General features: G+C 37.0%; 1 long non-coding RNA gene across 1 annotated transcript; it reads left to right on the forward strand.

Annotated features, from left to right (window-relative positions):
- The first annotated feature begins 979 nt into the window (after positions 1-979).
- Positions 980-8,096, forward strand: LOC127628393 (uncharacterized). Its single transcript, XR_007968653.1, has 3 exons — positions 980-1,123; positions 4,812-4,893; positions 7,898-8,096. It is a non-coding gene; the product is annotated as an uncharacterized LOC127628393 (long non-coding RNA).
- The last annotated feature ends 6,559 nt before the right edge of the window (positions 8,097-14,655 follow it).

Below are 14,655 nucleotides of genomic sequence, written 5' to 3' on the forward strand. Positions count from 1 at the left end.
GGAAGGACCAACCAGTGCCAGATAGGAGGGGTGCTCTGTCGCTCATTTCTCTGTTATGGCTGCTGTAGGAAGTCTAGCGCATGTGAACTGGGTGCATGCCACAGTCACCAAGAGAGCAAGGTAAACAATTTCTCTCTCTCTCTCTCTCATTCTAGTTCTTTCCCTAATTCCCTCCTATGACGTTTACACCCTTTTCATAAAATTAAAGCCCCTTGTGATACAATCTTAACCCTGAATTTAAGGCAAGACCCAGAGAGACACAGAGAGGTGAAAACAGTCATGCACTAGTCAGAAAGTACAGCAAATATGACTGCGTCAACAATTGTATTTCCTGTAACTCTGCAGAAACCAATTTTTTTAATGGAACAGAAACGTGAAAACAACAAAACTGATATAAGAGCCCTATTTACCACCATGATATGCCCTCTTCGCTGCCAAGATATCACAAATTTAGCTGCAATGTTCCTTGTCCTGGTGGTACCCCTTCGAAACAACATCTCTTGGGCAATACCTCCTCCACCTGCTCTTCTAGTGTTACATGTGACATAAAATGATAGACCATAAAGTAAATTCTGAAGTATTAATGTCTTAAAAAGCTGAGACTGATCTTGTCTGACATTTCCCTTTCTGATGTTGTATATCAGACTGTTATATATATCACTTACCTGTTTCAAGGAGCCAGCTTAGACATGATGTTATGTATACAGAATAACAATATCAACTGTAACATACGTATAGGGATTACGGTATAGACACTTTAGATGTACAGCATTTTTGTTCGAGTAATGGGTGCAGATCAAATCAAAACAATTGTATTAATCTCAAGTGTTAATTGTAAACGGTCACAAACTCCTCTAGTATATCTCAGGAACCTTCGAGAACAGCAATAGTTTAGTTAACCCTTTAATAATGTTAACGTTTTTGTTCGTCCGCCCCTTACACATCTCGCAACGCCATTACGCTCAGCATCGAACTCAGACACACATCGACATACACACAAAGACCTGGACTCCGAGAAACTATATCACATCCTCAGCATTCATGTTGGAGCTGCGATTCTGGCGAATGTATTAAAACCGATGAAAGGTTGATGAGTAAACAAAGGGCTTGGACACACTCACAGGTAGGAGAAAAATACACATGTCCGAATCCTCTCCTCCTAGCTGCTGTTTCCTTTGGACGTGAAAAAGTGACGTAGCAACTAATCCAAAATCTTTTTCTCTCTCTCTCTTTCCCCCTCCCTCCCTCTCTCTCTCTCTCTCTCTCTCTCTCTCTACCAGCCCTCCACCCTCTCCCGCACGCTCTATTTTCATCTCGTTGCAACAGCAGAAATGCTCTTTCAGACTGCTGTTTTTGTAGACTGACTCATGTCTGCATACATCTCAAATTCACATTGTGGTCATCCAAACAGATGGTTCTGAAGCCGCAAATAATCCCGCAATGCCTCTATCTCTTTCACTATTTCTTTGCTCATTGTGACGCAGCACTTAATTCTTGTTTTTTTTTTGCTCTGTTATGGCCACACAAACGCTGCTTCTTGAAACATCCAATCCGTCAACACGCTCGCTGCTACATAATGAGTGGCGAAACAGAGAGCGAGAGAGAAAAAGAAACAGAGAGAACACTTTGATAACAGTTAAAGGGACCTCTCTATTTTCCTCACTATCTCGTGTCCTCTTGTCCTCTCTCACCCCGTCAGCCCCTACTAACCCCCCTCCACCCCCACCTTTATGTCTTCAGCGTCTCATCAGCTTCTCAGAGACGCTGTGGTGTCTCAGTGAACTGAGATGACGGTGCCTGTCTGATCACCTGACAGTCTGCAGCATTTAAAGGCACATCGCAGAGCTCTGCCGTGCTACAGTTATGTAACAACTGAGCTGTTTTGTTTCTCGTGTTTTTAATCTCTGCCTATTTGCTCGGCCTGTTCAAACTGTCCAGGCTGTCAGGGGAATGCTAAATCAGATAACATGGGTAGGGACGGAAGGAATCTTTCATTTATAAACATCAGAACTGACATTTCTAATATGGTAACATCACTCCATCAGTTGGACAATGAGATAAAATGGACATTAAAACTAGTGATTAAGATGTTTGGGGAAAGATGTGATATGATAAAAACCCTTAAAACATTGCAGAATCATGGGAAGTCACATCAGACTCTCGCAGACTTCCTCTTCCTGTTTTGAGAGCAATCACCACGGAGACAGACAGCAAAACAATATGGATTATGTCACCAAATTCAAAACAGAAGTGATGTATGAGGGGAAAACTTACATTATTACATTTGAAAATATATCATATAAATGTCTAAATATACTGTACATAATACAACCACCACTACTACTACTACTACTAATTATTATAATAAAATTGATAATTAATCGCAACAACAACAAGTTTTGTTTTCTTTAATATATATTATTTTGAATATAATACAAATTTATATAACAATATTAATACTAACATATAAATATAATTATTAAATATATTGTTATTATATTATTTACTATATTATTAATAACAATGATAATAACAGTAGTTATAATAAGAATTGTAGTTATAAAATTAATATGAAATATTTAAATTATTAATATTATTAAATGAAACAATGTATAAAAGGGATTATATACAATCAGACCATTGGTTGCCTGGGACAACGGTCAATTATACTGATTAGCTATCATTATAAATAACTGTCCACAGAATACCGCATTTACCATTCAGTATCAAGTGAATGATGTGAAATGAATGAATGAATGAATGACTAAAACACAATAAAATACAGGATATTAAATGAATCTGTTAATATTTCGGCAAACAGACAAAGACAGCACCGCCTCTCAGAACAACTAAGATCGAATCAAAGAGCAAATATTCATATGTTTATCATAAAGATAATAGATCACATGCCTGCAGGCACTGGGAAAATCTCTCCATGCTCAGTAGCCTGACACATTTTCCAACATGCTCCTCCCTCTGACATCTCAATCTGAGCATGGAAGTGAGGCGGGTCGGTTGGCAGGGTGCACAGTAACCCCGCAGACTGATGACACACCACCAGCCGATAATAATCCTTCTCTCTGCTCCACTTTATATGATAGACTCTAAGAGGAACACAGTATGCAATACAACACTGTGCAGTTTTTGGTGCTATACTTTTATATCTTTAATTAATGTCTTGTATGCAGTAAGCAAATGTGTGCTTCTCGTCTATGGAGGAACTTCTAAGTCTTCCTAATGCATTTTAAAAAACCTCTCATTGCATTACAACTTGGCAAAGAAACAGTGTCAACTGTGTATTGATTAAGACCCAAGTATGCAGGAAGATACAGTACATTGAAAACCGACTCTAAAAGTGACTACAACCAACTGGAATTTGGAAAACAAATACACTTCCATCCACCTATGTGGACAATCTCTAATTTGGCTCCTTTTCTGAATGCAGGTTAAACTTAGTCATGGTTTAAAATCAGTTTCCAAAGAGACAATTTACAATTTACAGTGCATTTATGCCAAAGCTATGCTTCATTCCAATATGTATCTAAGACTAGGTATATCAGGACAACTATTTTGTAACATCACAGTTGTGAGGGCATCAGCTAAGCTCATAACAACTAAAGTGCATCATTCTAAAAACAAGTGATTATGTGCTCACATAACTTAAAAAACTATTCATGCAGAGATGAGCTGGAATAGTTCATGCTGATATTAGGGAAAAGTGGCATTTCAATTATATTGAAATGTTATATTAGAGTCAATTATATTGGCTGAAAAAAGGGCACAACAATAAAAACAACTTAAGCTGTTATAATTTATTTGGCCTACTATGTCCTATATTACATGTCAAAGTCTGGCATGCCACTGAGAAAGATAGAAGTCTGAGGTACAGTATTGTTAAGACTATTTTTTTTAAACATTAGTACTTGTTAACTCCTGTGACTTAAAAATAAACCAATACCTTGATGACCACATGAAATCACTTGCCAGAGCATTTAATGGCACAACATTTTGGATAAGTACAAGATGAGTCATCAATATTTTTTGTCTGTTTTACCAGACAAGAAAGACTGTATTTTAAAGGTTTACATTAGCAAAACGTTAATTATTGTCAACTTTTAGCAGTATGTAACACGTAGATAGCCTCAAAGCTCTCAGACATGGGTTGAAAGCCACAAAACTCCAATTTTGTTTGTTGTTTTTAAGCACTTTAAGCAAAGGATTATTCTTTCAATTTCAAACAATGAACATGTTACCATCCAAGTTATGAATACCACAAAAACTATTTGCGAAAAGGAGTGTTTCCATCCCATGTGCCTAAAGCAGCTTTACCACCATCAAGCCGGAAGGTTTCTGTTGCGAAACCATGCCGTTCTGTACTGATCCAGGCCTATTGGCACAGTTACGGTTTCTTTTTCCATTGTGCTTGAATGCACATAAAAAATACAGTACATCAGATGACGTGAGAGGTAAACATAGGAGTTAGTGTGCTATGGAGGATGATTGCAGATTCCAGTTTTTGGACTACTTTTTACCCTGATTTTCACCCTGCTAAAGCACAGGGAAAAAAGCAGACCACAGTTGATGGAAAGTGTTCAGTCCTCACACTATGTGTTCTTGCGTTCTATCTGCGCTATTTGTAATTGTCACTCTATGTACAGTACATGCGCCTCAGACGGACATGATTGGAGCATCTCACTGGTATTCAGCATCATAAATAGAGCATTTTTGGGATGCTGTGTCAAGTTAAAAGTAGTGGAAACTTTGAAAAGCGTGTCTCAAGATGACTGTTTTCTGTTGTGTTTCCTCCTTAGTGAGTGGTTCTCATTCTGCGGCTGTGTGTTGAGGCACGCCGCCACCTATTGACGTGGCCTGTAAAAACAGATGTACTGAATGGTAGGTGAATTTGCACTTTTATTACTGAATTTATGTACACGTGCATGATTAATTGCATAAATTATTTTAACACATAATTTTTTTTTATTTTTACACTAAATTAATGAGTTAAATCGACAGCCTTAATAATTAAATGTTATATGAATTTTAAAACGTTTGCTAGTACAATCTACCTTCCTGTTGATAAAGGCATGTAGAAAATGATGTACATGTACTATAGTAGTTAAACCATCATAAAATCATTAAGATACATTATACATAAAAGATACACAAACCTCACCATAGCGAACTTTGCCAGCTACCTTGAAACAAATGAGTAACTTTGGCGTTTGCAAATTCCAGTTGTGGGTTATCACACCAGCATGGTTATCACGTTTTGCAAACCGTGGCAAAACGTTTTTGGCCAAGAACTGTTTGAAATCGTGTCGTGCCGAACCGTTCTCAAGTGGAAATGCTACTTTAAACGTCCCTCACCATGCTCAGAACCGCTCGACCCAATAGTGGAAAAGCCGCTAAAGCCGGCACCACATTATCAGTCTACAAACAACTCGATTTTGGCCAAGGATGTCACACTTGTTCATTGTTTTGCTGAGATCTCACTCTCCTCAGTTGGAGTTATGACACACTTACAATACAGTGCAAAAAGGTGTGACAGACATAACTTCCGTGCAACTCTCTCTCTGTGATTCCGTGTCACATGGAGCTCACCGAAATAACAACAGGAGTACCATGTGAGTGGTAGGATGTGACTCAAGGAGTACCTTTACCTTGTGAAAGTGTGTGATTATGTATTTATTTCCTTGAGGCTTGCCGTAGAATGTGTATGTAAATATGCAGCTTTCAGTGAGTAAAACAAATTACGTTCAATAAAAACCGTCATTAGTCTTTTTTTTGTGTGGAATAACGCTTGGTGACAGAATCACTATGGATTACAACAAGCATTTATGATAATATGCAGCTGAGTGCGATCACAGATGAAAACGTTCAGATCACCTTGAAGTTTTGTCAGTTCTTCAGTAAAAGAAGCTAATTGGTCACTTGATGAGAACACAAGACCCCGCCTTAACAATAGAATGCTTTTTTCCAGTCATGCTGGATCCTTTTTTCTTCGCTGTAACCATTAACTCCCAACGATCAAGTGATTAAAGACCTCCCACTGGCAGACGCTAATGCGTGCTTTGTCTCCCTCCGCCTGGCAGGTGATTGTGTTAATGAATCTCACACCTGAAAAATCGCTGTAAAAAATCGGCTAATGTGACAAAATTAAAGCACTGTGGCTCTTTTAATAAATGTAATAAATGACTTGCGGTTTAGAACACACAGACAAAACGCTCTGACAAACTTCAAACTTTTTCTAGCGTTCAGTGGCAGATGTCTGGGAGTGAAAGCGTGTCAGACAGTTTTGGGAGGTAATAGTAGCTAATCAATTTGATCACAGGCGTTTGGCATTTCAGAATCATCATAACAACATTTGAGATGCGATGACATTGAGTGAATTATGTATTCACATGGCTTGCCTAGGCAAAAGTCACATGACTTTTCTGCTATATTCCCATATAGAATCTAAAGGAATATATTTGGTAAATTTCCATCATCAACAAAAAATGCATCCACCTGAATGTGTTTTTTATGTGTATTTTGGATATCTTATTTGCATCTTGGTTTTTCCATTCAGCATTAATGCAGTATCCCCAAAATTTGCATAAAAACACAAGAATGGAAACTCAGCTTGTGGTACTCACAACCATATAAACAAGACTCTTTTGTCTTTTTGATACAAGACTAAACAAGGCTATGAAACAATATAAAAAAACAAAACAAAAACAAGATAATTTCCAAATGTTTACAGTCTGCTATACAACCAAGTTAGTCTCCTAGCTATTTAACACCGGATATAGAGCACCCGTGCATGCTAACTAAAACCTTCCTGTCTACAATTAATGCAGTCAACCTTTAGCAGCGCAGGTTAATTTTAGCAGCGTCATCTTTACATAGTATTCCACTTCCTGTTGGCTTAATATCAAACAGTATGGGAGCCTGGCCAACTGACTGCACATGAACTAACAGGTCTCAACTGCTTCTCAAAGCCCAGGCCCTGAATGATGCACTTTCTTGCTGCCACAGTGTCCGTTCATAAAAAAATTATAAGTTGGCAAAATCCACCTTAAACTGGTAGCTGTGTTTTGTAACATGGTAGCTGGTTTCTAGCTGGTCATGAGCTGGTCCAAGTTGGTCATGAGCTACTTCTAGCAGTTCCTTAGCTGGCTGACCAGATACCATGTTCCAGAAGCCAGCTTGACCACCTTGAGCTGGTATGACAAACTGGTAGCTGGGCTAAGCTGGTCTCCCAGCTTGGACCAGCTAATGACCAGCTCGGACCAGCTCATGACCAGCTACCATGTTCCAAAACACAGCTACCAGCTTAAGCTGGATTTTCCAGCAAGGAGGGGCAATGAGATGGGGATCTTGGCAGAAAATTTGTCATGAAAAGTTGCTCCCTCCGTTTCATGTCATCAAGTGTTTAGAAGTGAAGTATATGATACAGAAATCATCATTCTATATTAAAGCAATAAGCTGTTAGAGGTGGTGCATCACAGTAACTGCACCACGGGTAAGGGATGTTTAGGCATGATGTAAGGCAGATAATGATATGCATTTAATTACGATTTTTATATAACGTCGGCAAAAGCAATATGATAAAAGACACCAACGTTTAATAAAATGTTCTTTTTATCAATCACAATTACCAGAATAAACAATTTTTTACCACTAATATAGTGCTGTATATGATCCTAACTGTAGGAGTTTGCAGTTACCAGGCAACATCGCAACTTGGTTCATTAATATAGAATGCACGGTCATTTTACAATGGCTTGGAACGCTGCTGACCCAGTCAGAATTATCTGTTTCATAACAGTATTATCAAATTATGTAAGTTCCCATTAGCTGTTAAATTTGGGTAGAGGGGAATAGTGATATGGCTAACTGTGTTCTGCTTATTTAGCTTGGACGGTGGTAAGAAGATGAAATTGAAGATTCCCACTGTAAATTCCACAAAGATGCCACACCCAAGAAATGGATACGTACCTGATGCAACAGTTATGGACCCATTATTTGTTGCAAACCTATACAAAAATGTGTGTTTGGCAAAGATGTTTAATGTGTAAACACATACCTTTACACTGTTACTGCTTCCCCATCCTGGTTCCACTGAAAAACAAAAGGATGCATAACTGTGTTCACAAGGAAAAACAAGAGAAAAGCTTCGTAACAATTTTTTTTTAAAAATATAATTATGAACACATTTCATAGCATATTATTCAAATTCAGAACCGCTTGGATATGAAAAGGTACATTATTTATGAAATACTATGCAGGTTCTACTAATGTATTAAAAAGATGGATTGTACATCATTGTCTATTATTGTTACTCTATAACAATAAGAAAATTACCGCACTTGTCTAATTTCCTCCTCTGAGATATGTTTGTGTTTGTCTGATGAATCAACATTCAACATTAATCCAATCTTTAACATCATGTAACCTTCTGGCATGGAATCATTTACCAAGATCACTGTTTGAGAGCTAGGTGCATCCACTTGCTTTCAATGTTGTCAACAGTGTTCCGTCCTAAACATGATTAATGATACAGGACACAACCTGTCCTGTTGGTGCAATTTTTACAACACTAATTTGCCTTTCTGTCTTGAATGATACATCTAATTAAAGCACATCTGCCCTGATGATGCACTTTTTCAAAACACTGATTTACCCTGCTCTTTTGAATGATACATCTAATTAATGTACTTGCCATTTTAGCTGATGCTTGAGGTACAGGGGCATTCACCCTGGAGCTGTGAGTTCATGGATCTTCCCTTGTGGGGTTTAAACCTAAAAACAAACATAAACTTTAAAACAAACATGCTACCTTTTCTACACAGTACACATTTTAAATGTAATGAACATCCTGCATTTTCTAGTCAGAGCTACACTCAAACTCTGAACAGTGCATCAATAAATAAATCCTTTAATTATTATTATTATTTTTGAAACAATATAGAACTGGTTCATTATGATCTCATATTTGCAGAGAGTCGCATAGGGTAAAACAGCGCCGCCCAGCGTTAGAGGCGTAGAATAAACGCCTGCTTTGTTTACATCAGAAATAAAAGGTGCGCACCTTACTAAAAACGCAATTAGTTGAGAAGTTTGAGGCTGGCAGTGGTGGAAAACGTCAAAAGTTTTCCCCACAGATCATCCATTAATGAAAACTGGGCATCAGAATTAATAGGTTACATAAACCCACTCATTTAATGTAATGAATAGGCATTGTCAGCTAAGGATGAGCAAGCCTGTCATGCAAATCTTGACTATTTGTGTGCTCAGGACAACAAAAACCTATTTGGTTATTTGCCTAAATCATGTCAGGAAACTTTATAGGGTTTAATTAATGGGAAAAGAATTAAGCTGACCTGATGTTTGTTTGATGATTTTCTGACTGGAAAGCTATGATGTTTATATCAGCCCAGATGAAAACCTGTTACATATTGGCAAGGGCAAAGCACACAGGGTTGTAAATAAGAACTGCGTAACATCCTATCTTTTCCACGCCAAGTAGGCTAGGCCACACACACACGCGGGCGCGCGCGCGCACGCACGCACGCACACCTATGTCGCAGCAACCCCCCCTCACTGCACCCCACCCTGATTTGTTTTCCTCGCATACTAAGACATCGGATTTTCTTTTATATTTAATTAAGGACCATATTACATGAATATCAAAGTTTGAATGTCCTAGACCTAGGCCATTTTAATATACATATATTATATAACATATCAGACAACATCATTATAATGCAGCGAATGCAGTGAGTTCAGGACATATTTAAAGTAAAATGGCCAAATACTTGTACGTACATTTCCTATAAATGCATGTACCTATTTGAAATAGTAAAATTAATTATATTGCCTTAGAGCGTAAACACAGTGTAACAAAAATGCATTATTCAGTCACATTACAATTAAAGTGTTTTTTTCCCCCTCTTGTTGGTGGATTATTTAGAATAAACGCAGTGCATGAAGGACTTTTCTTCTTTACCAGGTAGAAAAATCTCCCACTAACCTTTAGAAGCGTGCAGTTGAGTTTTTCATCCGATAAAGATGCCATGTGGTGGATGATACAAGATCGAGCTTCGTTTTTTCAATTGTCAACCTTGTTGCCGAGCGCATAGAAATTTCAACAACGCCACAGCTCGGCCCCGTCCACCTCGCACACCCCCGTTTTCTGATTGGTTGTCCGTCTAGCACGCAGTGTGACGTCAGCTGAATCACATGCTTTTGACGCATGTTTACAAACACTCGAGCGAATCACATGTCGCAAAGCCATTTTGACATGTTTGGCGAGCACGTTTATCCTCGTTGAGCATTTCACGTTGCGCTATATTTTGGTGCGAGACGTGCAGTTTTTATTGTTAGGCAAAAATCTGGCTTGCCTTCGAACGCGACCATACAGTATTATGCCTCATGAAAGAAAAAAAGCGTTTCCACTTTATTAGTCAAAGGGGTTATTAGTGACTGCAGCGGTAAACTGAAGGTTGTGTTCGATAATTAAATAATAATAGTAATAATAAACATGAAAATAAATGTCAATAAGATACATTTTATGTTGTTAATCATAATTATCATTATATTTATCATTATTTTTCTTTGGACTTTGGGGTAAAATATGATCTGAACACAACGAAAGTTTTATTTTCACTATATAATCCTATTTTTCTTTGGAGTTTGGGGGGGAAATATGATCTAGGTAGATAGAGAGAGAGAGATAAAGAGAGAGCTACAGACAGACAGACAGACAGATAGATAGATAGATAGATAGATAGATATAATATAATCACTTCTATTCAAATTACTGTATATAGAACAGATCTACTTAAATGTAGAAAGAAAGAAAGCTCTGTACAGTACATAACCTGAATTTTCAAAAACTCTTTGTAGCAGCAGGTGGCGACATTTATTCAAGAAACACAACCAACAGGAAATCTAAATCAGACAGCATTCTTAATTTATGATGCAAGTGTTATGAGTTTACAATATGTTGCTGTTCAGTCTGGCTCCTTAACACAGAATGAAAAGAGTGCCTTAGACTTTACAAACTTATCCTAGTTGTTCTCGCTGTATTTCATTGTTTTTAAACCTTTATGCCTTTTATTACTTGTATGTGAAGGTCATGCGAATATAGTCACAAAGTGTCAGTGCTACAAGGGGGCCCGGGGTCCGTGCCCCCACTTTGACCTCGTGTACGAAACATCAATCCTCTCTGTCTTTGATTTTCCTTATTTTTAGTTTAAGTTCGTTTATCTAATTTTATTTTTGTCTATTTGAACAGAAGGGGAGACGAAAGAATATTCAAAGAAAATGGCTAATATTAACTGCTCATCTTCATTACGAGGTATAAAAGGCAATGTTAATTTCAGAGCTAAAAGGGAATTGTTGTCCCAAAATAGGATTTAAAATATCTTTTCACTCTAAAGGAAAGATCATTGATTCTGACATCGGTGGTTAATTTCTGATTTCAGTAGATAAGAAGTGAATGTAATGACTTTTACAACAAATTTGCAGAGATTCTCAAGGCGGGACGCATGGAATTCGTGTTCAAGTAACTGTGGGAATACATTGAAAAATATGTGTTATGTACTATAAGTCATGGCAGCATTATTTCTGGTTAGTCTGATATGTGGGTATGATTTGATGAACTGAATTGACTGCTGTGAAGGATTAGATAGGCTAGTTATATTGTGCATTTTTAATTTTGACTCCAAAACTGTATTGCATAAGGCCCTAGACTGATCTGGGCCCCAATAACAAAATCTTGATCTTAGTGGTTAAGAGTACTTTCTACGAGCAATTTTACGAATGTTCGCAATTTTTTTTTACATACTTTTCCCAAAACTGCACTAAACATAAATGCGCGAGGATGCGCTTGAAGTGCTGCTTCAGTTGCTGTCCGTGTGCAAGGTGCTGAAATGTGACTGTATAGTGCTACTCGTCAGCGTAACTTTGCGCCTAACTTTATAAACATTTGTAATTTGCCAATGTTTATATTCATTTAACCTAATTAATTACACAATTGCATATTGTATTGCAATAATTCAATGTAGAATGATCCATTTGTTTTCCACAATCACTGCTTTGTTCATTAGTTGTGCATTTTTAATATTTAATTTTCACCAATTGCTCTGTTGGTCGAGAGAAAATCTTTCAGGATCAGTGAAGACAGCGGAGGCCCTGTGTACAGTCCTGCCAATGACAATCACAATAATAAAATGAATACGTTTAGTAAACAACCACTATCTGTTTCTGATCAAATATTTGGACAGGCCATTTTTATTCCAGACATATCTACTGCTTTTCAGAGTGTGTATATTTCTACAATAACTATTTCGCTAAATTATGGCAATTGTGCCTACTTAATTACAATACATATACTGTACACCCCATATACATTTAATTACAATTCTAGTATCATCCTTTGGAGAAAAAAATACGTTTTAAGATTACCGTAGACTGGTTTGTTAGATGATGTTTAGAGTTGAGCTGAGATGACGCTTGAAGTTGGGAGCATATGGAGAGCAGGAAATGAAATCACTTAAGTGTGCATTGCATCATGGTGGAAAGAGAGACAGAGATGTTTTCCAGATTGTTCTGGCTCTCATGACAGATGCATGTTGGCATGGTGGACGTCAAAGGTTGTTTTGGTCTTTAAAAGACAAAGTCTGTCTCAAGACTCCCTTCTGGAGAGTGAACTAGAGAACAATAGTTGTATTGATTGTATTTTCATAGTGCTCATCTGGTGTCCTGATCATTTTTATGAAGCCAGTTTTTATTCAAGCTTGCCAGTTTCTGTGCTGTTGATTTTCTGTTACTTTATGTGTTGTGTAACAGTTACATTGTTTGTTTGTTTTTTAATCTGATTTCATTTTAGCATCTATGTCTTTTAACATCATTGCTACATATTCATTTATTCAGCAACTTCATTCATTTGAGGTTCATTTTCTTCAATTTTACAGTTGTTATGAACTTTTCCTTGTTATTTAAAGGGATAGTTTACCCAAAAAATTTAAATTCTCTCATCATTTAAAATAATCCTTAAGACTCCAGTGATTAAAATAATGTCTTCAGAAGCTGTATGATAGGCGAGTTGAGAAATATTTAAGATTTCTTATTTGATTTATTTTTTTACTATACATCTCCACCTTTAAATCAGCCCTGACCAGTAGGTGGTGATATGCACAAATAATGCTAAGAAGAAGAATGTGGAAGGGAAAGTGAAAGTTGAGATTAATAGTAAAAAAAGGATTTAAATATTGATCTGTTGCTCACCTATCATATTGGTTCTGAAGACCACTGGATTACTTTTATGCTGACTTTATGTGATCTTTGGAGATTCAAAGATCTGGCCACCATTCACTTGCATTGTATGGACCTACAGAGCTGAAATATTCTTCTAAAAATCTTTGTGTTCAGCTGAAGAAAAAAGTCTTATACATCTGGAATCGCATGAGGGTGAATAAATGATGAGAGAAAAATTATTTTTGGCTGAACTATCCATTTAAGGCCTTATAGTTCCAAGACTGATATTCTGGTCCCCCATGGTAGGATATTTTGCTTATCTACCAGCCACTGTGTGGGCTAACAGTAAGACGTCTCGCAATTACACATGACAAGAAATGCTGTTAGACTCAAAGACATGCACTTGAAGAAACACACTTTGTTATATTTTGAAGAACAGATGAAAGAAAAGCCATTGATGTGCTTGTCCCATGAGCTGTTTGTTCAGTAGTGTACAGCGGGGAGCGTGTCTTGTGGAACACATGCATGTAAAGAGTTCTCTCTCACTCTTTCTTTTCTTTTCCAGTCATCTGAAAATTATTATTTTTTTAAATAAAAATATTGTGAACATGCTTAGATATTGCCCAGCCCTACACCCAAAGTTAGTATAAATAAGAAATTAAATGTTTTTCCATTTGGGGAAATTATCAGCATACTGTAGAAATCATAACAAGCATAGTAAACAGTAACCTATATAAAATAAAGTATTTTAATTAAATGTATTCTTCATATTAAATTAATCCTCAAAAATATTTCAAAAATACATCCAGCCATAAATCTCATTCTTGCACACACACACACACACACACACACACACACACACTGCATTGGTGTATTTGGACTAAATGTCATCTTACGTGGGCAATTGTTTTGTTAACCTTGGTGTAACCACAGCAGGGGTGTAAAAACTACTCAGATATTATACTTAAGTGAAAGTATGGATACTGAGAGAACATTTTACTCAATTAAAAGTCCAAGTATCTAGCCAAAAACATACTTGAGTGAAAGTTAATGAGTATTCACATTAAATTGTACTTAAGAATTAGAAAAGTAAAAAGTAACTTTTCTCCTAGCTAGAATGAAATCAAGAGAGGAGAATGTGTGAGATGATGTTAAATTCGATTGGGTTGTTAAGTCACCTTTTTACTGTCTCATATTTCTCCCCTAGGGACATTCACAGCCTGGTTAATGATTCATGTTACAATAACCATACTTTTGCTAAATAATTTTTATGTGGCCTGTTGTATGTAACATGATAATTTCCTGGTGAATGAACACTAGAGGAATGCTAAAACAACAATGACTTTTATCCCCTTTCACTCAAATCAAATCATGAGTAAAACGACAGATTATCAGTTTATAAAAATTTTC

Source organism: Xyrauchen texanus, chromosome 35 (genome assembly GCF_025860055.1).
Source record: "Xyrauchen texanus isolate HMW12.3.18 chromosome 35, RBS_HiC_50CHRs, whole genome shotgun sequence".
Classification (NCBI taxonomy): Eukaryota; Metazoa; Chordata; class Actinopteri; order Cypriniformes; family Catostomidae; genus Xyrauchen; species Xyrauchen texanus.